The sequence below is a fragment of the Glandiceps talaboti genome, chromosome 5 (genome assembly GCF_964340395.1).
Source record: "Glandiceps talaboti chromosome 5, keGlaTala1.1, whole genome shotgun sequence".
In the NCBI taxonomy this organism is placed as follows: Eukaryota; Metazoa; Hemichordata; class Enteropneusta; family Spengelidae; genus Glandiceps; species Glandiceps talaboti.
Genome location: NC_135553.1, coordinates 27,435,152 through 27,458,886, shown reverse-complemented (window position 1 = coordinate 27,458,886; position 23,735 = coordinate 27,435,152). Strand labels below are relative to the sequence as shown.

At 35.3% G+C, this 23,735-nt stretch overlaps 1 protein-coding gene across 1 annotated transcript in view; it reads right to left on the bottom strand.

Moving 5' to 3' along the window:
- The window catches only part of LOC144435550 (voltage-dependent T-type calcium channel subunit alpha-1G-like), a 260,713-nt gene that overhangs the window by 157,346 nt on the left and 79,632 nt on the right, over window positions 1-23,735 (bottom strand). The gene's annotated exons all lie outside the window — the stretch shown is intronic.

Sequence of the window (23,735 nt, the reverse complement as noted above, 5' to 3'; positions counted from 1 at the left end):
ATACAAATGAGCAATTAATTGATAGCACTAAATCTCATTAAGAACTATCATATCTCTGTATGATCAATATCTGTGGCAAGTTTCATCAAATTTGATAAAGCCTTTATGGATGCATAACCTCAGTTACAAACATTCATTAATTATGCAAATTAGCCCTTAATTAACTTGACACAAGTTAACAACTTTTAGTGCTTTTATATCTTTGTATGATCTGTAGATGTAGCAAGTTTCATTGAATTTGGTGTAGCCGTTCTGCATGTAAAACTAATCAGCACTAAGTTATATATGTCATACAGTAAATTGCAGAACATTTGCTTCAGTACTTTTTAAGATCAGTGGAACAAAATTTCTGCACAGACACATAGACACATAGACAGACAGACAGACATCACTACAGACATCACTACAACATTAGCTCTCATACAGGAGCTAAAAACTACTCTGCAAATAATTCTGAAATTTGATGTGAACATTGTTAGGGATGTTTAGATTAAGAATTGTCCATGACATGATGATCCCATTAGTGATATGCAAATTAGAAATCATTATTAATTTGCCTACCCTTTCCAGTTTTCATTTTTGCTATATAAATCATTATTAAGCCATTCCCACAGGTGTGGTCCCATTGCTAGACATATTTGCATACATTTTTTGAATATTTATTCACTTACCTACCCATCCCTGTTCTTATCTTTGCAATATGCACATGTTGTGAATACAGCTTCATCTACACATCCCCAGATGCATCCAGATTAAATTCCTGCCCATTCTGCTCAGTAGTTTTGGAATTGTATATTTTTGACCAAAAAGATACATATTTAGACCTAATTTGCATATCACATGATGGGATCATGTCATGAACAATTCTTAATCTAAACACCACTAAGAATGTTCCCATTAAATTTCAACCCAATCTGCTCGTATAGTTTTGGAATGATAGATTTTTGACGAAAAGGGTACATTTTTAGCCCTAATTTACATATCACTGATGATGTCATGAACAATTTCAATCTGAACACCCTAAGAATGTTCCCACTAAATGTCAGCCCAATTTGCTAAGTACTTTTGGAATTAAAGATTTTTGACTGAAAAGACACATATTTATACTCCAAAAATGTATACAAACGTGCCTAGCAACATCACCACACCCATAGCAATAGCCAACTACAATTGTGCTACAGCGCTATTGGCGGTATTTTTTTTGTCAATTTTATAGATACGAATTTACTGATTGAGAATGAAATAAAATATTTCCACCTTCAATAATTTTGTTGAAATAAAGAAATTTCAAATTTCATTGAAAGGGAAATTATTTCCATATATTTGCAGAACTGATGTGTCCATATTTGTTCTCTAGTATAGCACAGTTGTAAACTGAACAGCTTGAATTTCAGCATTGAAATTAGTGCAGTGAGTCACAGCTTCAAACCCAGAAGCAGTTTTTCTAAGATGTCTGTCTTTATACAAATGAAAGCTAGGTCGAAGCAAGGTCGAGCACTGAACTGATAGGATTATCATGTAACCGAATACATGAGACACATAAAAAAACCTACAAACTAAATTTCACATATTTTCTTTGTGCTTTGATTTATAATCTACAAATCTATTGTGTAGAGTATCTGTGAGTAAAATTGCACTGTCTACCTTGTACTTTTTCTCCATTCGGTATTGGAATGTCAATGAGAGAAGAAAACACATCAAGGTGGTTATACTGTAATTCTTATTTTGTGTTCTTGAAATGACAGTACTTGAAGTGTAATTTCTAATTCATTTCACGGTAACATTGCAAACACCTTTTCCTCATCAATTAAAACACCTTGTTGAGATTTATGTTATATCAGCTGTTATGTTTAAATTAATGTCATCCAAAAACTAAAGAATTGTCATCAAAATAAGAATATTTGAAATTTTTAAATATTTCTGAATCCAAAGAAAGAAAAGAAGGCCATCAGAAATTATACAAGAACAACGAATTATGGGAAATGACTTGTGGAAAAGTGATTGCATCTAACTCTGTTGTCTTGCGTTCAGAGATAAATTGCATTTTTGCCAAGGTTTAATGTCGGCTTGCTTTCTCAAAAGGAAACACCTTTTTTTTCCAAATGCTATTTTACATTTAAAAATTGAGCAGGCAATATTTTGTTGTGAGTCTAAATGCAGCAGTGATGACTGCAATCAAGACAGTGATTCATGAAATATTCCAGTCACAAATCATGGCAGTCTCATTCATCTATATTTATGCAATCACACAAGATCCTTGGCTGAATTTAATAAAAATAACAGGATTTGTTTAGCCAATAACGTGGGGGCAAGATACGTTGTGTAAATGTCTGCATTTCTACCTTTGACGTCATTCAAACAGTTTGACAAACAGCTTGAATACATTTTTGTCTATGCCCAACACCTAATTTTGCACCCAACTTTGTTTCAAATAGCACAAATCAAATATGTTATGTTATGTTAATGACATACCAATTTGAAAGAATATTTCCAAGATAAGATCTTCACCCTTGATATTAAAATGTTTTAAAGACAAAAACAAAACTGAAGTAACGAGGATTATATTTGAGTAGCTGTGCATTGAAGTACCAGTGTCAATCCTTGCATTGAAGTACCAGTGTTAATCCTTGCATTGAAGTACCAGTGTTAATCCTTGCATTGAAGTACCAGTGTTAATCCTTGCATTGAAGTACCAGTGTGTGTTAATCCTTGCATTGAAGTACCAGTGTGTGTTAATCCTTGCATTGAAGTACCAGTGTTAATCCTTGCATTGAAGTACCAGGTGTCAATCCTTGCATTGAAGTACCAGTGTGTGTTAATCCTTGCACTGAAGTACCAGTGTCACTCCTTACATCTGAAGTACCAGTGTTAATCCTTGCATTGAAGTACCAGTGTGTGTTAATCCTTGCACCGAAGTACCAGTGTTAATCCTTGCACTGAAGTACCAGTGTCAATCCTTGCATTGAAGTACCAGTGTGTGTTAATCCTTGCACCGAAGTACCAGTGTTAATCCTTGCATTGAAGTACCAGTGTCAATCCTTGCATTGAAGTACCAGTGTGTGTTAATCCTTGCACCGAAGTACCAGTGTTAATCCTTGCACTGAAGTACCAGTGTCAATCCTTGCATTGAAGTACCAGTGTGTGTTAATCCTTGCATTGAAGTACCAGTGTTAATCCTTGCACTGAAGTACCAGTGTCAATCCTTGCATTGAAGTACCAGTGTTAATCCTTGCATTGAAGTACCAGTGTTAATCCTTGCATTGAAGTACCAGTGTTAATCCTTGCATTGAAGTACCAGTGTTAATCCTTGCACCGAAGTACCAGTGTTAATCCTTGCATTGAAGTACCAGTGTTAATCCTTGCATTCAAGTACTAGTGTCAATCCTTGCATTGAAGTACCAGTGTTAATCCTTGCATTGAAGTACCAGTGTGTGTTAATCCTTGCATTGAAGTACCAGTGTTAATCCTTGCATTGAAGTACCAGGTGTCAATCCTTGCATTGAAGTACCAGTGTGTGTTAATCCTTGCATTGAAATACCAGTGTGTGTTAATCCTTGCATTCAAGTACCAGTGTTAATCCTTGCATTTAAAAGTACCAGTGTCAATCCTTGCATTGAAGTACCAGTGTTAATCCTTGCATTGAAGTACCAGTGTTAATCCTTGCATTTAAAAGTACCAGTGTCAATCCTTGCATTGAAGTACCAGTGTTAATCCTTGCATGGTTGCTTACTACATTACATGGTTGTCAATAAATATGACAGCACGGTGGCGATGCGTAAATGCTGCACATTCATTGACAGTTGAAATGAACAAAGCTGTGGATAATCTGTGATAAAGAGATATGGTTGCCTGGCAGCATTTCAGGTCTTATTTAGAGGATTTAGAGGAGGTTATAATGTCAGACATGTTTTCATTATAGGTGCATGTCAGCAGTAAAGCACAGTACCAATTATTGTCCATGAGACATCCTATGTGGAGTTGATGACATCAAAGTGAACATAATTACTTTTTATATACCTTGTCTTAGAAATAAGCTACTTTTGTTTCTGAAAGTATTTCGATTTCAATTGAACATTTCAAACACAATTTTGAACTTGAATTTTTAAGGAAATGAATGAGTTGAGCCCATGCATAATTCAGTTTATGTTACACCATTACTTGTAAGTGTGTAGCAGGAAGTGTAGACAGAATCTACAACTATTAGTATTAAAATCATTGTTTGACATGTGTCCATGGCTGTGAAACAGTGTTTGACATATGACTGTCATGTCCATGTGTATGATAGAGAAGATGATCAGATTAAAATCAGGTACTGCACTTAAAGTTTACTTTTGCTTGATTACGTGTTCATTTGCTGAATGACTATCCAGTTGCCTATCCAACCACGTTGCTATCTTTGCGATATACGAATCATTTGGCTGTTGATATGGGCATGTCACTTGTCTATGAATCCCTGATCACAACTGCATACTTGAACGAGTTAGGGACTATGCCCTGCTGAAGCAAGGAATTCATTATGTTGGCGAGATTCTGCACCAATTTGTGTAAACGCTGTTTCAGTAATGTGGTCAGGATTGGATCAGGACAGCAGGATTTAGACGGTAATTTGGAGATGATGTTGAATATTTGATCAACACTGGCAGCTTGAAATTTGTAGAATATTGAATTGTCTTCATTATAATTGTGTCCGGGAAATTGTTGGGTTCTGCTTGAGTCAGTAGTTTAAACATATATTCTTGATCTTGCTGATAAAATAACTACTAAATTGTTGGGTTCTGCTTGAGTCAGTAGTTTAAACATATATTCTTGATCTTGCTGATAAAATAACTACTAAATTGTTGGGTTCTGCTTGTGTCAGTAGTTTAAACATATATTCTTGATCTTGCTGATAAAATAACTACTAAATTGTTGGGTTCTGCTTGAGTCAGTAGCTTAAACGTATATTCTTGATCTTGCTGATAAAATAACTACTAAATTGTTCAGCGGGGTCAGGAAGTGAGTTATGAGTTGGTAGATTATTCTGAGGTGAAGTGCCTGAGAGTAAGGTAAAAATCATAATCCTAAATAATGATCTTTGGTCATCAGCATGTTCTTCTATCTTCTATCTACAGCCCTGTTATGTAACCTCTTACCTATTATTATGTTAATGACAAAATTCACTGTAGAAATCCCATCCCACACATCTTGGCCAATAATCCGATATTTTCCCCAAAAGATCAGTGTGAAATCCATTAACCTTGTTCTGTAACAAAGTTACAGTCCCAACTTGAGCAGTATTTCCATTTTACCCTACAAGAACATCAGCGTTTTCTCCTGTCTGTTACTAACCCTGGTGCACATATGCATTGTCACTTTGCGCAAGTCACTTTGTAGTGAAGTGGTTTAATAGCATGTCTTTACAAAAATAGGTACAAAACAAGTCATTGAGAATGACATAGTCCCCGCTATAATTGGGTTTTAAGGAATTATCACTACTCTGATCACGCAACAACATTTGTGAACCTAAAACAAACAGACTTAGATATGTTGTGTGTGCTTGTTGGACATGGAATATGCCTCCAACAATAAAGGATTGGTTGGGTATGGGGGATCATATCAGGATGAAAATGGAGTCTGAGTTATGGCTTTGGACATGGAAAATTCACGAACAAAATGGCTGCCAGGCAGCCATATTGGATCGTATCACGACGAAAATGGATATGCACAATGTATGTCATAGAACACTGTCCTAATACCAACTTTAAATGAGATCTGTTCAAGCATGTCTGAGTTATGGCTTTGGACATGGAAAATTCACAAACAAAATGGCTGGCAGGCAGCCATATTGGATCGTATCACAATGAAAATGGATATGCACATGCATGTCATAGAACACTGTCCTAATACCAACTTTGAATGAGATCTGTTCAAGCATGTCTGAGTTATGGCTTTGGTCATGAAAATTCACAAACAAAATGGCTGCTAGGCGGCCATATTGGATCGTATCATGACAACAATGAATATGCACATGTATGTCATAGAACACTGTCCTAATACCAACTTTGAATGAGATCTGTTAAAGCATGTCTGAGTTATGGCTCTAGACAGGGAAAATTCGCAAACAAAATGGTTGCTAGGCGGCCATATTGGATCATATCATAAAACAAATTGACGTGCATATGTATGCCATAGTATGTTGCCCCTGTACCAAGTTTGAAAAAAATCAGTCCAGGCATCTCCAAGAAACAGCTGCGGACGGACGGACGGACGGATGGACGGACGGACACACGGACAGACGGAACCCAATCCATAAGTCCCCGTTCCGGACTTCGTCCACGGGGACTAACTAGAGATACTGTCAAGGTAAGGGCATTTTTTACACACACAGAATGACAGGTGCAGAATTAGGAGTGGTAGAACCCAGTTTAGGCATGGCAGCACATGTTGGTTGCATTGTAACAGTTGACAAGTTGGGGACAGTGTTATAGAAATGATTAACATGCTGAGGACAATTTAATTCATGGATTAATGGTATGTGGACACTTTCTTTGTGTAAAAAATGTCCTGTTACCTGAAAGAAAATCTGCTAAATGAAATTGAGAGCACAGTTGAAACAATGGGGATGTGTCAGACAGGAGTATAACTATAGATATATCAACTTGATTGCCTCATTCCATCTCAAATTTATATAAACTGTTCAGTTTTTGAGAATATACAATAACTCATCTTCAGATATCTTTGTTCTACTGTCTAAATGTCTTGGACACATTTCAAGGGTATTGCCATAATTCATCTTTGGACATCCATTGTTCTGTGTTATCTACTCCTTCCTGCTACCCATATCACATATCCAGCAATCACTTAACTCATTACACCACTGTAAAATACTAGCTAACTCTCATTCTTTATGTTGATTCATTCATTTCCTCAACATACCACATATTATATGATCATAAACATCAATAGCTAACTGTAAAATGAAATTATTAATACCACATTAATATGGATATTTGATGACACTGGTACTTTGAAGGTGCCTCAAAAAATGGATAATGATATAATTTTTATAAATATTTAAAAGCACCATTTCCTATCAATCTCACTGCATGTTTATATGATCTTTCTTCTGATTGTAGTATACCTGGTTAGAATACAATACGCCGTATTCCGGTTATCGAAGAAGCCCCGAAAAGATAAAAGATATGATTGTTTGGCCACTAGGGGCGCTGTTTTAGAACCGGAAGTGAGGGCCAGAATTGTAGCGCATTGTTGCAAAGCATAGAGTCTATAGGCATCGTAACCACTGACTAAAGATTTTCTGTCATTCCCCGTAACTTTACGCTATAATATTGCATTATCGCCCATCAAATAACGAAATAGCAAATTAACCTCTTGTTCTCCTAATATTTCGCGTAAGTTTGGCTCTGCAATTCGACGGTGAGGAAAACCTAAAAGTAGCAACATTTTGAAACGGGTAGTACACTGACATCTCACTCACGTTTTCAGTGTGACCTCGTCCATTTGCGTTACCGTTGGAGAAATTGTAGCGATTGCTTCCAGTCAAACATCGGAACGGAAAAAGGTACAAAAACAGAGGAAAGAACCCTCAAAATCACAATATACGCTACAGTTATTGCAGCTTGTATAAAACCAATCTGATTAAAATCCGATGTAGATGTCGGCTAATCGTTCATTGCTATTTTACTTTCGTTATTGTGCCTGAATTGACCTTCGTGGTACATGTTTGATCGCCTCCTCTACCGATCAGGACAAAAACGTAAACATGTACCACGAAGGTCAATTCAGGCAAAATAACGAAGGTAAAATAGCAATGAACGACCAGCCGACATCTACATCGGATTTTAATCAGATCGGTATAAGACATGGTATGATGAGTGAACCACGTAAACGTTACATGGAAGGCCGAATCATTGAAGGGGTGGGCGGTGTGGTACATCAATCACAATAACAATATATATGATTCGTTGCCGACTTCAATGGGTTTTTTTATACACTGATGGTCCTGAATGAAGAATAGCAAGCTAACCAAAGTGTGATAGTAAAGATGAGTATATCAATACAAATATGTTTATGCCAATTTATAACCAGTACATGAAATTTTTTTTTCCGGACAAAGTTTTATGATTTCACCCGTGGTGCTACACCACTGTTCTAATAAACAAGAAAGGCCTAAGTATGCGTCGACATCAGTTACAATATAAACATGTGGCTTGGTAATTGTCGACCGAACTCTCAATATTGCAATGACTGTAGCTGGAAGCTGTTCAATCTGATTAAAACCCGATGTAGATGTCGGCTAATCGTTCATTGCTATTTTACCTTCGTTATTTTGCCTGATATTATTTTTCTTGGTACATGTTTACATTTTTTAGCCTGATCGTAGAGGAGGCGATCAGGCAAGCTAAAAAATGTAAACATGTACCAAGAAGGTCAATTCAGGCAAAATAACGAAGGTAAAATAGCAATGAACGATCAGCCAACATCTACATCGGATTTTAATCAGATTGGAAGCTGTTGTCAGATTTGTAATTTTCTAATCGTTCTTTTGTCAAGCAACAGACACCAGTAAGGTAAAGAAATATGTTTATCATGTCTACATCGGGTATATTTCGAAGGTCCTCCGTCCAACTTTCAATGTTTCCGCTGTCGATTAGTTCTATCTTTTGATGCTTGACATCCACTACTCGTCTCCTCTTCCGTTCTCTCAGAAAATTATCATTTTCTAGTGTTTCAAGACCAAGGTTGACAGCATTTCTGGCGATATCTAGTAGATTTAGCAGTAGTAATTTTCCACTCTTTTATGAATGCACGGAGTTCTTTTACGCCCATTTTGTTGACAGCTTCATACATCGCCATACTATTAGATGCCATGACGAAAATTCTGGCCCTCACTTTGTCAGATATGGTGCGCCCTCTCGCGATACTTTCCTGCGAAACAACCGGAAGTTCGATAACCGGAATACGCCGTATTCAGTCAGTTTGGAACTTTTCCTTCTACATATGAAAAAAGACATGGCCACTTTTGGCATGAATATTTCCCAAATGTCCTTTTCTTTGGTTACTGTAGTAATTTCATTAAACATAAAATTAATCGTCATAAAGAATATCATTTGTAGCAGCAATTACCGTATGTATTTGTAACTAAGCTGTAAGTTGGTACTATAATTATGAGTTATTGAAATTTTGACAAAGCATGTAATGTGATAATTCTTGTGGCTTTTGACAACCATATGTTCTGTCATAGACTAGAGATGATTTATGATCACAACTTTCCTATCCTGAGGAGGGATAAATACATCAACCACTGATTCTGTTCTTGTCATGTTACAAGGATCTACTTTATCTTTCATTGAATTATTGGAAGTGAGATCATTGCTGACAATTTTATTTTGAATTACTGTAGAGCTAGTAACTGGGCATAATCACTACATGTTCATCGAACTTTGTCATCACAATAGTCTGAATATGACTGTAAAAAATAACTGAGAGACCAACATGGTGAAAAAGCTGTGGTTATTTGATTAGCCATGTGGGATAAGTCCTAACCATGTTAATGTAAACGGATTAGCTTAAATGGATCAAGCTTAATTTCATGTTTTCATAGTGTATGTTGATTTGTTCTCTATAATACAAGTATATGTTGCACTAACAGTACAGTCTAGTCATCCCTACAATAGACACATTAATAGTACAAGTCTGTTGCATTATCAGTATAAATCTAGTCATCTCTACAATAGACACATTAATAGTACAAGTCTATTGCATTATCATTATAAATCTAGTCATCTCTACAATAGACACATTAATAGTACAAGTCTATTGCATTATCAGTATAAATCTAGTCATCTACAATATACTTATTAAATCTTGTTATATTCATGGTATTTAATGTACAAATGTTCTCCTCATTAAAGCTCACCTCTTAGATAAATACTCCTATCAGACATCATTCCCAACATTGTCTTTATTCAGCCAGGGAATATGAATGAACTAAGGGCCTTAATTGTCACAATGAGTTGCTAGATGATCAGTGATAAAACCTTAATGTCACATGCATTTTCTGGCTGGATAGAGAACAATAAAAGGGAATAATATAATAACACCTCCTCTAGTATGATTTATGAATTTCAAAATAATTGTAATTTGACAAGTTCCCAATGTGTAGGTATAGTGACATACAAAATTAAAGTGGCCATATGGATGAGTATTGGGTACTTTATTTTGGATTTTTAATTTATTTTCTCATGGCTTCCTACTTGAAAAATCAAATGTGACACAAGATATACTACTAAGTACTTTGTTTGAAATTAAAAAAATTGCAGAAGATTAATAAATATATATGTAATTTGTTTATGATTGTACATATACAATAACATTCTTTTTACAAACTTTTTATCTTTTTTTGCGATGTATTGACTCAGAGTTACATATACAGACTTAGTCATGTTGTTGATTTTTCAAGTAGGAAGCCAAGATAAAATTGTTCTATAAATTAAAAATCCAAACTAAATACCCAATCCTCACCCATTTGGCCACTTTAATATACTTAGTTTGGGAAATATAATATACTTTCATCCTTTGTTAACACATTTTCTTTTTCTCTTTCTAAATACTGTGATCATTATGCATGCACTGTGATACCAAGTACTTCTTTGTGTGTATTGATGACGACACAGCTGTGTCTGCTGCAGTCTATGATGACACAGATATAAAGCAGCCATCTGTGCACAGATCATTTGAAATTATTATCACAAAGCTTAGCATTTATGCACGCAATAATGAATACAGGTACAAAAATAGAAACCACAACAGATCCCAACTTTATTTTTCAATGATTAGTGGAATCTGACTACATATTGAACAAACTGCTGTCGCAGTACCGACTTTCCATGAAAATGAAGCTTTAACCATTTATAGAAATTCATTGTCCTGTTCAGCTTAGTATTAAATCATTCTACCTTTTGCATTCTTTTGAGACCATTTGGTATTTTTGAATAAGATAACCATGTTTGTTTGTGGGACTTACTGGACATGTTTTTGACCACTGGACAAGATCTAGTCTCTTGGCACCAATTTCCATGGCTATATAGTTATGTTTCATTTTTTTGCTATATGGGCAGCAAAAATAAAATATCTATGGCAACTGAACTTAATATCACAGTACAACATAGGAAATCATACAGGAATAGATAAATCCAATATATGATAAAACACATATTTAAATATTATTATTGATATCCAGTTTGTTTCTACCTCCACAGGAACCTTTGTTGGCCTCACTGCTGTCACTTTTCATATATTACACACATTCTACTTGCAAGCTATGAAATATGATATTTTCAGAACATACCGCCCTCTTAGTCACTGTTTAGACTTCAGGCAAAATGAAGGACTGAAAAAAACACCATTTCATGTTATGATCAAAATGTTAAAGTGTATTTACCAGGGCATGGCCATGTTTACAGTAAGTAACAAAAACAATATTATCAAAATTAAGTTACAAGGAAATGTCAGCTATTTGAGTTGTTATTAAATCTACCTTGTCATGTTGTGACATTATTCATATTAATTATGGCTTATGTCACAATTCATATGAATTATGACTTGTGTCACAATCAAGGGACTAACTGACAGATATATGTGTTTTATGTTATAGTGTATCCCTGCAAGCAGTCATTTCAGTTTTCACTTAATACTTCCATTGGTATAAATATCATGCCAACTCATGTTTCTACTTTATAACTGCTTAGTCACATGTTCATGCCCTTGCAGTAAACATATCCTTATACTTTTATCAAAATCCCTGTCAAAGACATACACCTGTTTCCGATGGCACATAAAACATTTCATGAACATATGTTGCACCTAAATTATACCTTATATTGTGAATGTTTGTCCTTTTGGTTTTATCAAGTACAAGTAGAATGACAAAAATCAATAAAATATGCACAGTTCCAAATAAATATATTTTTCATTCCTAAATAATTCATTAAACTACAAAAATTTCAAAATAACAGATTGGTAGACAAGTATGTCCATTACGACAACTGCAAATTATATTAGTACACAACAGTTACGTCATTACATATTTTAAAATGATCATCCAACATGTAGATTGTAAAAGGAACACCATGGATGGTTTGGATGACTGAACACAGCTAGGATTAATGTATCCTAGTAGTCACTTACACAACTGCTCTGACCTTCCATTATCTTAATGTGAAAGAAAGATTTGCCATCATCTTTTTATCGCAGAAGGTGATGACGAGTCTTGCTTTCTCCTCCTTCAGATATTGTAAATGGCATAGGGCAAACCAGATTGTAAGAGTACATGTAAATGTAGTCACACCAAGTCACTGTGAAAGCAGATTGTAAGAGTATGTGTGAATGTAGTCACACCAAGTCACTGTGAAAGCAGATTGTAAGAGTATGTGTAAATGTAGTCACACCAAGTCACTGTGAAAGCAGATTGTAAGAGTACATGTAAATGTAGTCACACCAAGTCACTGTGAAAGCAGATTGTAAGAGTATGTGTAAATGTAGTCACACCAAGTCACTGTGAAAGCAGATTGTAAGAGTGCATGTAAATGTAGTTACACCAAGTCACTGTGAAAGCAGATTGTAAGAGTATGTGTGAATGTAGTCACACCAAGTCACTGTGAAAGCAGATTGTAAGAGTATGTGTGAATGTAGTCACACCAAGTCACTGTGAAAGCAGATTGTAAGAGTATGTGTAAATGTAGTCACACCAAGTCACTGTGATTCAAGGACTGATGCAGATACAATCTTATTAGTCATCAAAATAATCTGTTTCTATACAAAATAGGAAAGGACAACTTTTGACACAGTTTGCATATAATTTGTAACCATTAGCAACAATCATCATTGCAATTAGCTTTGTTCTCATGTCTCTTATCCCAGGTCTTAGTTCCTAGAAAATTAAATAGTAAATTCTTGAACAATTATGGTTACCAAGGCAACAGAACATGATGTGAGATGACATTTATCATATTCTTACAATGTACATGTACTGTAAGTTTCACTTAGAGTCAGCCACTTCTCCATGCAATATCTTTAACATATCATAATTCCAGTGTGAATGATTATGGATATTACATATCTAGAAAACAACGCAATGGCATTGTAGTACAACAGCACAGTTTTTAAAAGTGTTCACCTACATGCTGACCCATGCTAGGTATATAACATAGGTGTTCATTTACTGAATGATTATCCAGTTGCCTACCTCACCCCTGTTGTTATCTTTGCAATATACATGATCATTTGGCTGTTGCTATGGGCATGGTCTTGTTGCTAGGTATATTTGAATACGTTTGAATGTTTATTCACTTGTCTATTAATCCCTGTTGTTATCTTTGCAGTATACATGATCATTTGGCTGTTGCTTTGGGTGTTGTCTTGTTGCTAGGCAGATTTATATACATTTTTGAATGTTTATTCACTTGTCTAATAATCCCTGTTGTTATCTTTGTGAAATACACTACAGAATGGCTGTTACTATGGGTGTGGTTATGGTTGCTATGGGTATTTGCATACATTTTTAGCACAACTGAACTGATAAGGTTCCGTAGTGCTATATGCATGGCAAAGTGTCTGTCTGTCTGTCTGTCTATCTGTCTGTCTGTCTGTCTGTCTGTCTATATGGATGTGTGTAAACAACTTACAGTCAAAAAACGCCGGACCAATTGCCAGGGGTGTATTACCTTGGGTGTCTAGTTGAGAAATTGTTCAAATCAAAATGATCTTACCACCAGTGTGTGATTTGGGTAAAAAAAAATGTGATTTTTGGTCAAAAACTGAAACTCAAAAACTACTGGGCAGATGGGTCTGAAATTTGGTGGGAACATTCTTAAGGGTGTAATGTAATTTAAATAAATGAATACTAATTAGTTATGCACTATGATGTGATTCAAATAAATTAATATTAATTAGCTCTGTATTGTGGTGAAATTAAATAAATAAATACTAATTAGTTATGCACTGTGATGTGTGAGTTCAAGCAACATAAATGGCTGGGACAACATCAGCACACACTGAACTGTTGACTGTATTACTCCGATGCTATAAAAAGCAAAACATTTAAACTCTATGTTTTTCAAGTATATTACACAGAGAAGCAATGGTGAGAGTTGAACATAAATTTCCGGCAGGTGAATGACATGTTATTTTTGGTGCATTAATTGCCAATGTCTGTGTTCTCAATGGCGCTGTGCATATGTACTCTCTGTCATGTACAAATATAAATGGCTTGTAACTACACCTGCGCTTTCTAGAAACCTGCACATTTACGCATCATCAACCTTTTATGACCATGGTCAAAGTACGTGACTTGTCTATTTCCTCTTTCACTGAACCACTAATAGCACAGACCTCACAAACATAAACATTGCTATCTCCATTCCATCTTAAAATTAGGTGCAATTAAGAGAACATCAATTTCTAGGCAAGCCAAGATGAAAGATAAAAACTACATTTGTCGAAATCATATACATCAGCTGTTTCTGCTTTTACCATGCCACTACAGACATATCCTACAAGCAATATTAAAAAACAGGAAGGTTTCAATGCCAGGTTCTTGCATTAGTGTTACCTTATCAGTTAAAGGCCAGTGTTCTTATCCCTGGTTCTCACATTAGTGTTATCTTATCAGTTAAAGGCCAGGGTTTCAATGCCAGGTTCTTGCATTAGTGTTACCTTATCAGTTAAAGGCCAGTGTTCTTATCCCTGGTTCTCACATTAGTGTTATCTTATCAGTTAAAGGCCAGGGTTTCAATGCCAGGTTCTTGCATTAGTGTTACCTTATCAGTTAAAGGCCAGTGTTCTTATCCCTGGTTCTCACATTAGTGTTATCTTATCAGTTAAAGGCCAGGGTTTCAATGCCAGGTTCTTGCATTAGTGTTACCTTATCAGTTAAAGGCCAGTGTTCCTATCCCAGGTTCTCACATAAGTGTTATCTTATCAGTTAAAGGCCAGGGTTCCTATCCCAGGTTCTCACATTAGTGTTATCTGATCAGTTAAAGGCCAGGGTTTCAATCCCTGGTTTTCACATTAGCGTTATCTTATCAGTTAAAGGCCAGGGTTCCTATCCGAGGTTCTCACATTAGTGTTATCTATCAGTTAAAGGCCAGGGTTTCAATCCCAGGTTCTCACATTAGTGTTATCTTATCAGTTAAAGGCCAGGGTTTCAATCCCAGGTTCTCACATTAGTGTTATCTATCAGTTAAGGCCAGGGTTTCAATCCCAGGTTCTCACATTAGTGTTATCTTATCAGTTAAAGGCCAGGGTTTCAATCCCAGGTTCTCACATTAGTGTTATCTATCAGTTAAAGGCCAGGGTTTGAATCCCTGGTTCTCACATTAGTATTATCTTATCAGTTAAAGGCCAAGGTTTCAATCCCAGGTTCTCACATTAGTGTTATCTATCAGTTAAAGGCCAGGGTTTCAATCCCTGGTTCTCACATTAGTGTTATCTGATCAGTTAAAGGCCAGGGTTTCAATCCCTGGTTTTCACATTAGCGTTATCTTATCAGTTAAAGGCCAAGGTTCCTGTCCGAGGTTCTCACATTAGTGTTATCTGATCAGTTAAAGGCCAAGGTTTCAATCCTTGGTTCTCACATTAGTGTTATCTTATCAGTTAAAGGCCAGGGTTTCAATCCCAGGTTCTCACATTAGTGTTATCTATCAGTTAAAGGCCAGGGTTTGAATCCCTGGTTCTCACATTAGTGTTATCTGATCAGTTAAAGGCTAGGGTTTCAATCCCAGGTTTTTACATTAGTGTTATCTTATTAGTGAAGCCATCAAGGTTGAACAGCATTATTCTTATATTCTGGCTCAATGTCTTCTTTAGCTCTGCTGCAGACAACTGTTTTCCACAACTAAATTCTACTCCTCCAAACTTGACTTTTCAAGGGGTAATACGGTGAGTTAATACACGTTTGGCACTAATTTGTGTTGTATGTACAAGTAATATTGTATCTACTAATTTAAAGCATTGCCACTACAACACGCATGGCATTCTGGGATAATATGTAAATGATTTGATTACATAATTTAGCATACAAAGTTGAAACATACATTATGTACACTGAAATACATGTACTGAGGGTTTATTATGCCATCAACTGTACTAACAATGCTAGATGATAATTTTTAATGTAATTGAAAGCATGATATTCGTAGTGCACTAAGAATAGTTTGATTGAGGTTTGATGTAAAAGTACCGGTACATGTATTTCTTATACACCACCCTGGTAAAAGCTATTTAAAGTTATTTTATTTTATCCAAATTCAATCAAGAAATCAAACATAATTAAAATCATGTCCATCTTATACAAAATATTGCGTAACCAAATTATGTTTTACTATGACATTAAGAGGTAAAATACTTTTAAAAACAATATCAGATGTCAGGTTTCATCTCAGTTCAATTTATAATTCAAAGCATGTCAGTTTTTGGACAGATATGCATCCAAAGCAAAAGAATATTCAGCCCACACTTAAAAGCTGGTGAAGCACAGATTTAACACTTGTAATCATAATTTTATCTAACAGCTTATGCAAAGTTCCAAACAGGAATTAAGGACAAAAAATATGGATAAAATTGGATTATGAATGAAAAGGCTATCAAGATTCAAACACAGTTGTTTATGTGCAGTTACAAATAGGTTACCAAGGTTCTATTTTATCACCCAAAATCATTTTTAAGTTGATAGCAGTAATCAGTACAAGACTTAAGGCAGAAATAAGTCTGACTGGACTTTTCCTGTAAGTTGATAGCAGTAATCCGGGCAGTACAAGTGTACTAAGGCAGAAATAAGTCTGAAAGGATTTTTCCTTTAGTATCAAATCGAAATCAAAATTCAAACTGAAAATCAATAACTTTTATGGCAGTTGGCCTGAAAGCAGTTCACTATACTTTCATTTTCTTTTCTCTCTTTCCTACTAATTTCATTATTGATACTGTTATATGATTATCAAATGAGAGAATAAGACAAATTATCAATCACATTTTGAAAAGAAAATATAGCAAATACATCTTATCCATGAAGCAGAAGCCCAAAAGCTGAGCTTTATCAAACACACAATGTTTCTCTTTTTTATCATTTTACTCTTAATGCTTTCTGGTTTTAAAACTGGTCATAAACTTCAAAAGTCTCACAAAAGTATTGTAGACTTGTAGACAAAATGACCCGATAGTTGTCTAACTGCCATCTTGTCTACAAACCACGATTATAGACAGCTGAATATGTAATCACTTAGTTGCTTTGTCACCTACAAGGGTCAAATTAGTAAGATGTTACACACAGCATTGTTTGGGGGTGTGATTCAGGAGGGCATCTTCAAAGGGGCAAGTATGTCTTCTATTGATGTCAGAGTGATAGGAAGTATTCAGTCACTCATAAATTATCCTATCAGATTGTAGAGGAATTCCCGTAATCTCCATGTGTCCTAGTTGTTGTCCTTACAGCATGCACCACTGTATGTAATCAGTATACTGGTATTTACATGATACCACCACTTACTGCCTGCTTTTCATGAGCTCTTTAAATAAGGCAAGGGATCCATAAAGATTTCAGGATCCTAAATTAGTCCAGGAATGATGATGGGACAAGAAGGAAAGCAGACTATGGGAATTGGGTGAAAGTTCAACTTGACTCTGGTAAATATATACACAATGAGGCAATGCTGATGCATACACTGTCTTCTGGCAATGGATCATGTTGCTATAGAGTATCTCTAAGTCTCAATATAAATACATTGTATTATTTTTAAAACATCTTGAATATTTCATAATTTTTCCATTCTACTGGATAAGGTTCATAATATTTCCCACTGGATTAAGATCGTACCATTTTCCTTTCTTTTATTAATTTACAAGAGAGTAACATTTAAATGCTGTTCAATTAATATGTTAAACACAAAATGCCTAATCTCCATCTCCAAATGTTATATTTTCATCTTTTTAATTTTCAATAGTTCAATAAATCTAAACCACCGTCCAGTCATTCTAAATCATAATTGCTGTCATTTTTTGTTTTGTATATATAAGATGATAATATTCTGCATTATGCACCACATCATTTTTCTTGTCAGAATGAATTTCAACTCTAAGTAAAGATCGAAACTTTTGGAAACTGAATCTCAAACTTTCTCAGACATGTCATCTGCATCATCATGAGTAATTGTACTACAATAAGCTGCTGGAATATATCCGTCAGCAAATATTTGGGAGTCTGTTTTTTCTTTAATGTAAGAAGAAATTTGTTTGTAATCATTTTTTCTTCTTTGACCATCAACCATAATATTTGTCTATGTGTAATAACACCTAGAAATATCTGGGCCAGACACTTTCTTTATCACTTCACAAAATGTTTTCTGGCAAATTGTAATTTCCATCACTTCAACAGGGTTATAAAAACTGGTGGAGAGATACAAGAATTTATATAATTTGGTGAATGAACATTATTCATAACAGGTTATAATATAGATATGTCTATGCAAACAAAAGAGTGTCATTACAAAATGGCCGACATACATAAAACCAAACTGTCTCCTAAATGCCATTCACTCATTACTGATTATTCTCAGTATTTTGGGGAAGAAGACATGATGTCAACCAGATTTGTTTACTTTCTGAACAATTCATAGCCAAAAAGTCCCATTTTGAGTACATATGTATTAAAATTCCAACAATGTTTCCCACCCCCCACCCCACCACTTTACATAGACTGTCGACAGTCGTTTGTGCCTTTTTTGCTATGTTTCATCTAAAACAAAGTCATCGTCTCACTCCATAGCACTGAATACTAATGTGTACTGATAGGAACAGCGAGTGCTGGAGGCACGAGTGACTGTAGTTCCTTGCCGCGCCCTCACATGATAACAGTAAGAAAATTTGTACTGTAGAATATTTGACAGTGGGGTCATAGTTCACAAAGCTTGTCAATCAAAATCAACATGGCGTTGCCAGAGTCACCAAGCAAGTCAACATATCAAGACGCATTGGAGAAACTTGAGATACTCACACTTGAAAGGTGTTATAAATATTTATTTACACACTAAATAAGCAATAAAATTTATAATACATAAAAATTACATGCATAATAAATCCACGAGTCAGAGCCGTTTGAGCTCCTTCAACTCGCAGCTAGCTAGTACTACTGTACTGTACACGGCACTATAGACTAGTGAGCATGACAATGAAATTGCTGTGTCGGGTGTCGAGATCGTCCAACAACGTCATTTACAAATGTTAAAAAAACACAGTTTCAAGCTTTAAACCAGAGATCAACTGAAAATGCTCTCGTATGAGGGGAAATGTTGTTAATGTGCTTGCTGAGACTTTGAAATGTCTTTCTGTACTGTCGTACCTTTGTGTAATCATTATCTGTAGCAAGTTCACTTGAATTCACTACAGTCCTGGCTATATATCCCTTATTGCAAAAGTTCAACAAACATGCAAATTAGCAATTGAATCGATGCCATCATATCTTTGCTTGGTCAATATCTTTAGCAAGTTTCATCAAAATTGGTGGTCTTTCTTGGAATAGGTCGTAATTGCAAAAGTTCGTTAATTATGCAAATGAGCAATTAATTGACACCACTAAATTTCATTAAGAACTTTCATATTTCTGTATGATCAATATCTGTGGCAAGTTTCATCAGATTTGGTGGTCTTTCTTGGTCTAGGCCCTAATTGCCAATGTTCGTTAATTATGCAAATGAGTAATGAATTGACAGCACTTAATTTCTTTAAAGGCATGACTGCCTGGTACCTGGCACCCGGCACCCTATTTTGCATATGACTGACTGTATGTTTGGAGGTGGAGAACTTGTGGTGACTCACTGGCAAGTAATCACCAAAATATAAACATTCCCTATCTGGGTTGTTCACATGGAAATGTCGCATATTTGAATAATCGTGAGTGACACACAATCTAAACAGCTGTTTGCAGGAGAATTTGTCACATTTTAAAAGGTTTTTACATTCTATGAACTGATTGATTTTCAACTAATTAGTGTATCAAGTTACCATCCTATGACATTCACAAACAATGTGTACATGATTCATGACCTGTGTGTTTCTCGGAGTACAGAAAAATACCGCCAATGGCGTTGTAGCACAACTGTACAGTTTTTAAAAATGTTTATCCATATGGTAGTCCATCATAACAATAAGTGTTCATTTGGTGAATGACTATCCAGTTGCCTATCCAACCATGTTGCTATCTTTACGATATATGCTATCATTTGGCTGTTGCTATGGGCGTCGTCTTGTTGCTAGGCATATTTGCATACATTTTTGAATGTTTATTCAATTGTCTATTAATCCCTGTTGTTATCTTCGCAATATATGTGATCATTTGGCTGTTGCTATGGGCGTGGTCTTGTTGCTAGGCACATTTGCATACATTTTTTGAATGTTTATTCATTTGTCTTTCTATTCCTGTTGTCATATTTGCAATATATGTGATTATTTGGCTGTTGCTATGGGCGTGGTCTTGTTGCTAGGCAAATTTACATACATTTTTTGAATGTATATTCAATTGTCTATCAATCCCTGTTGCTATCTTTGTGAAATACACGACGGTTTGGCTGTTGCTATGGGCGTGGTCATGGTTGCTAGGGTATTTGCATACATTTTTTGAATGTTTACTCATTTGCCTACCAAATGAGGTTGTTATTTGACCAAAATATACTGCCATTTGGTTGTTGCTAAGGGCGTGGTCATGGTCGCTAGGGCCAATTTTGTCAAAATGTTTTGAAGTAAATGTGCAGAATAACACTCAGAAACATATCACCAAGTTTCAGTCTCGGTGACCAAGTAGTTTTTGGGATATAAGTTTTTGACCAAAAATGAACATTTTTACACCTAATTTGCATATCACTCATGGAATCATTGTATGCTTAATATTTCTTCGTCCATACATCCCTAGATGCATTCCCATTAAATTTCAGCCCAATCTACTCAGTAGTTTTGGAATTATAGATTTTCAACCAAAAAGACACATTTTTAGCCCTAATTTGCATATCACTGATGGAATCATCATGTCATGAACAAATCTTACTTGACACCCCCTTAAGAATGTTCCCACCAAATTTTGCACCAATCTCCCAAGTAGTTTCTGAGTTTAAGTTTTTTGACCAAAAATTACATTTTTTGACCCAAATCATACACCTGTGATGCGATCATTTTGATTTGAACAATTTCCCAACTAGACACCCAAGGTAATGGACCCACCAAATATCATGGCAATCGGTTCAGCGGTTTTTGACTTTAAGTTGTTTACACACACACACACATCCACACACACACACACACAGACAGACAGACAGACAGACAGACAGACAGACGCCGGGCGATCCCTATAGCACTACTGAACCTCAGTTCAGTTGTGCTAAAAAATGATGAAAACAAAACCCAGAAGCTAGTGCTCTGTACAGCAGTTTGAATTTCCCGCATTTGCATAGATTAGCCATAATCCTCTTTATATAGGGCAGTTCTGTGTTTAAGAACTATGATCAATATCTGTGGCAAGTTTCATCAAATTTGATAAAGCCCTTCTGGATGCATAACCTGAGTTACAAACATTCATTAATTATGTAAATTAGCTCTTAATTAACTTGACACAACTTAATGTCTATTTGTACTTTTATATCTTTGTATGATCCATAGATGTAGCAAGTTTCGTTGAATTTGGTGCAGCCGTTATGCATATATAGCCCCACATATGAAATTTTCTGAGAGAGTACTTGACTCACAACATGTCCATTTGACCGCTAGACATGTGTAACAATTTTCGTAAAGCAACAGAAATGATCCGTCACCCAGTTCCAGCATATTATAAGTCTTTCAGCATAGTCATCAATGCTTGCAAGACTTTGTTGCTCCGCACTATTTGCGAGTAGAAACAGATAGAAAACATGGTATTGAAAGATATGAGGTTATGCCAGCTATGTGATTCAAATGAGGTAGAGGATGAATATCATTTTCTGTTAGTTTGTTCCTTTTTTAATGTTGTGAGAACTAAGTATTTACCAAGTTTTTACTTTGAACCTGCAACTACTGATAAATTCATCAATTTACTTTCATCAGATAATGTACATATTCTTCAACGCCTTGCTGTATTTACATTTCATGCAATGAAATTACGTAGAGAGCTTTATGTAAATTTATCATAATTTCATTTGTAACATTTCCACTAAATTTTTTCGTAGTTAATACTGTCTTCAAAAATCAAGCAACAACATTTGTATTTTGGGCCGATGGCCTCGGATGTACAGAATAAAAGACCATACTACGACAATGCCACATAGTAAATTGCAGAACATTTGCTTCAGTACTTTTTGAGATATCAGTGGAACAAAATTTCTGCACAGACACACAGACAAATTTCTGCACAGACGCTGCAGTGTATGTGTATATGTGTTGAATGTTTAGTGACCTTACATTGAACTGTATGCAAATCATACAATAGATTAAAGCCAATTCCATGACATCACATCATGAATAAGTAATAGAAAGGGAGATCCAGCATGCTATAACAGTCGTTCGTGCCTCCGGTACTTGCTGTTGTTATCAGTATGCAGTTATAGTATTGCTCCGGATAGGAGCAAGGCAATGACTTTTGTTTTAGATAAAACGTAGCAAAAAGGCATGAACAACTGTCAACAGTCTACACTTTACACTGGGTGTATAAATCTGTTTCCGGAGGAAATGTCGAACACTGAAATCCTTATAAAATCTTTCTGTACATTAATAACATTTTTGAATCATGCATTTTCATGACACTGTTTGTCATGTTATTTTAATAGATAATGTAGACTTAGGTCACAGAAAGAGCATGTGATATTTTCACTGTTGATATCTAATACAATTTATCACAGATGTCACCATATTGTACATGTAGTCATATCTACACTCGATATCTTTATCACTCTACATTTGGTGAGTGCAACCATGATAATGGTAAAATTGAATACCTATTGCATCATCATTACTATGCAAAAATTGCAAGATTATTTGGAGTAATTATATTTCATCACGTTTGTTCGAGTTTCCCATAGCAACAGACAATGATGTCACTTCAACGTAATTACTGACAAGTAAAAAATTTATCATGTGTCAATCTTTGACATGGTTAATTTGTCACCATAGCAATATTACTTTGTTAGGTGTAGTGCATCTACCTGACATTATCCAGAATTGTAATGACACAAAGGTTCCCAACTACAAAAAGTTTTAATACAAGCGACCTATCGGTCACAATAGCTCCGCTGTTGTTTTTTTAATTTAATTTTTTATTTTGGTGACATGTAGAAGTGGTTCAGTTCTTCAGCTCTTCACTATGCAGTTTTGTTTTAGCGATGAAATAAAGTGGTTACTGGTTTCATATGATGTCTCACTATAAAACACATTTTACACAGAAGTTGGTAATGTATTGTACTTTTATACCATAGTCACCATTTTATAACAAAAATCTACTATTATGAAAAATTGCACAAAATCTCAGAAAAAAAATGACTGGGAAATGCACACAAGAAAAAGAAAAAAAGAGGATTTTGAGGTTGGCTATAAATAATTCCAGTGTCTTACAGCTTTAACCCTGGAAAATTTTAATGATGAATGAAATAAACTAGGGATCTAAAATAAGTTTGAGGCAATTTGAATTTCAATTTTCTAACAAATTTACCAAGTCAACAACGTTCAACTTG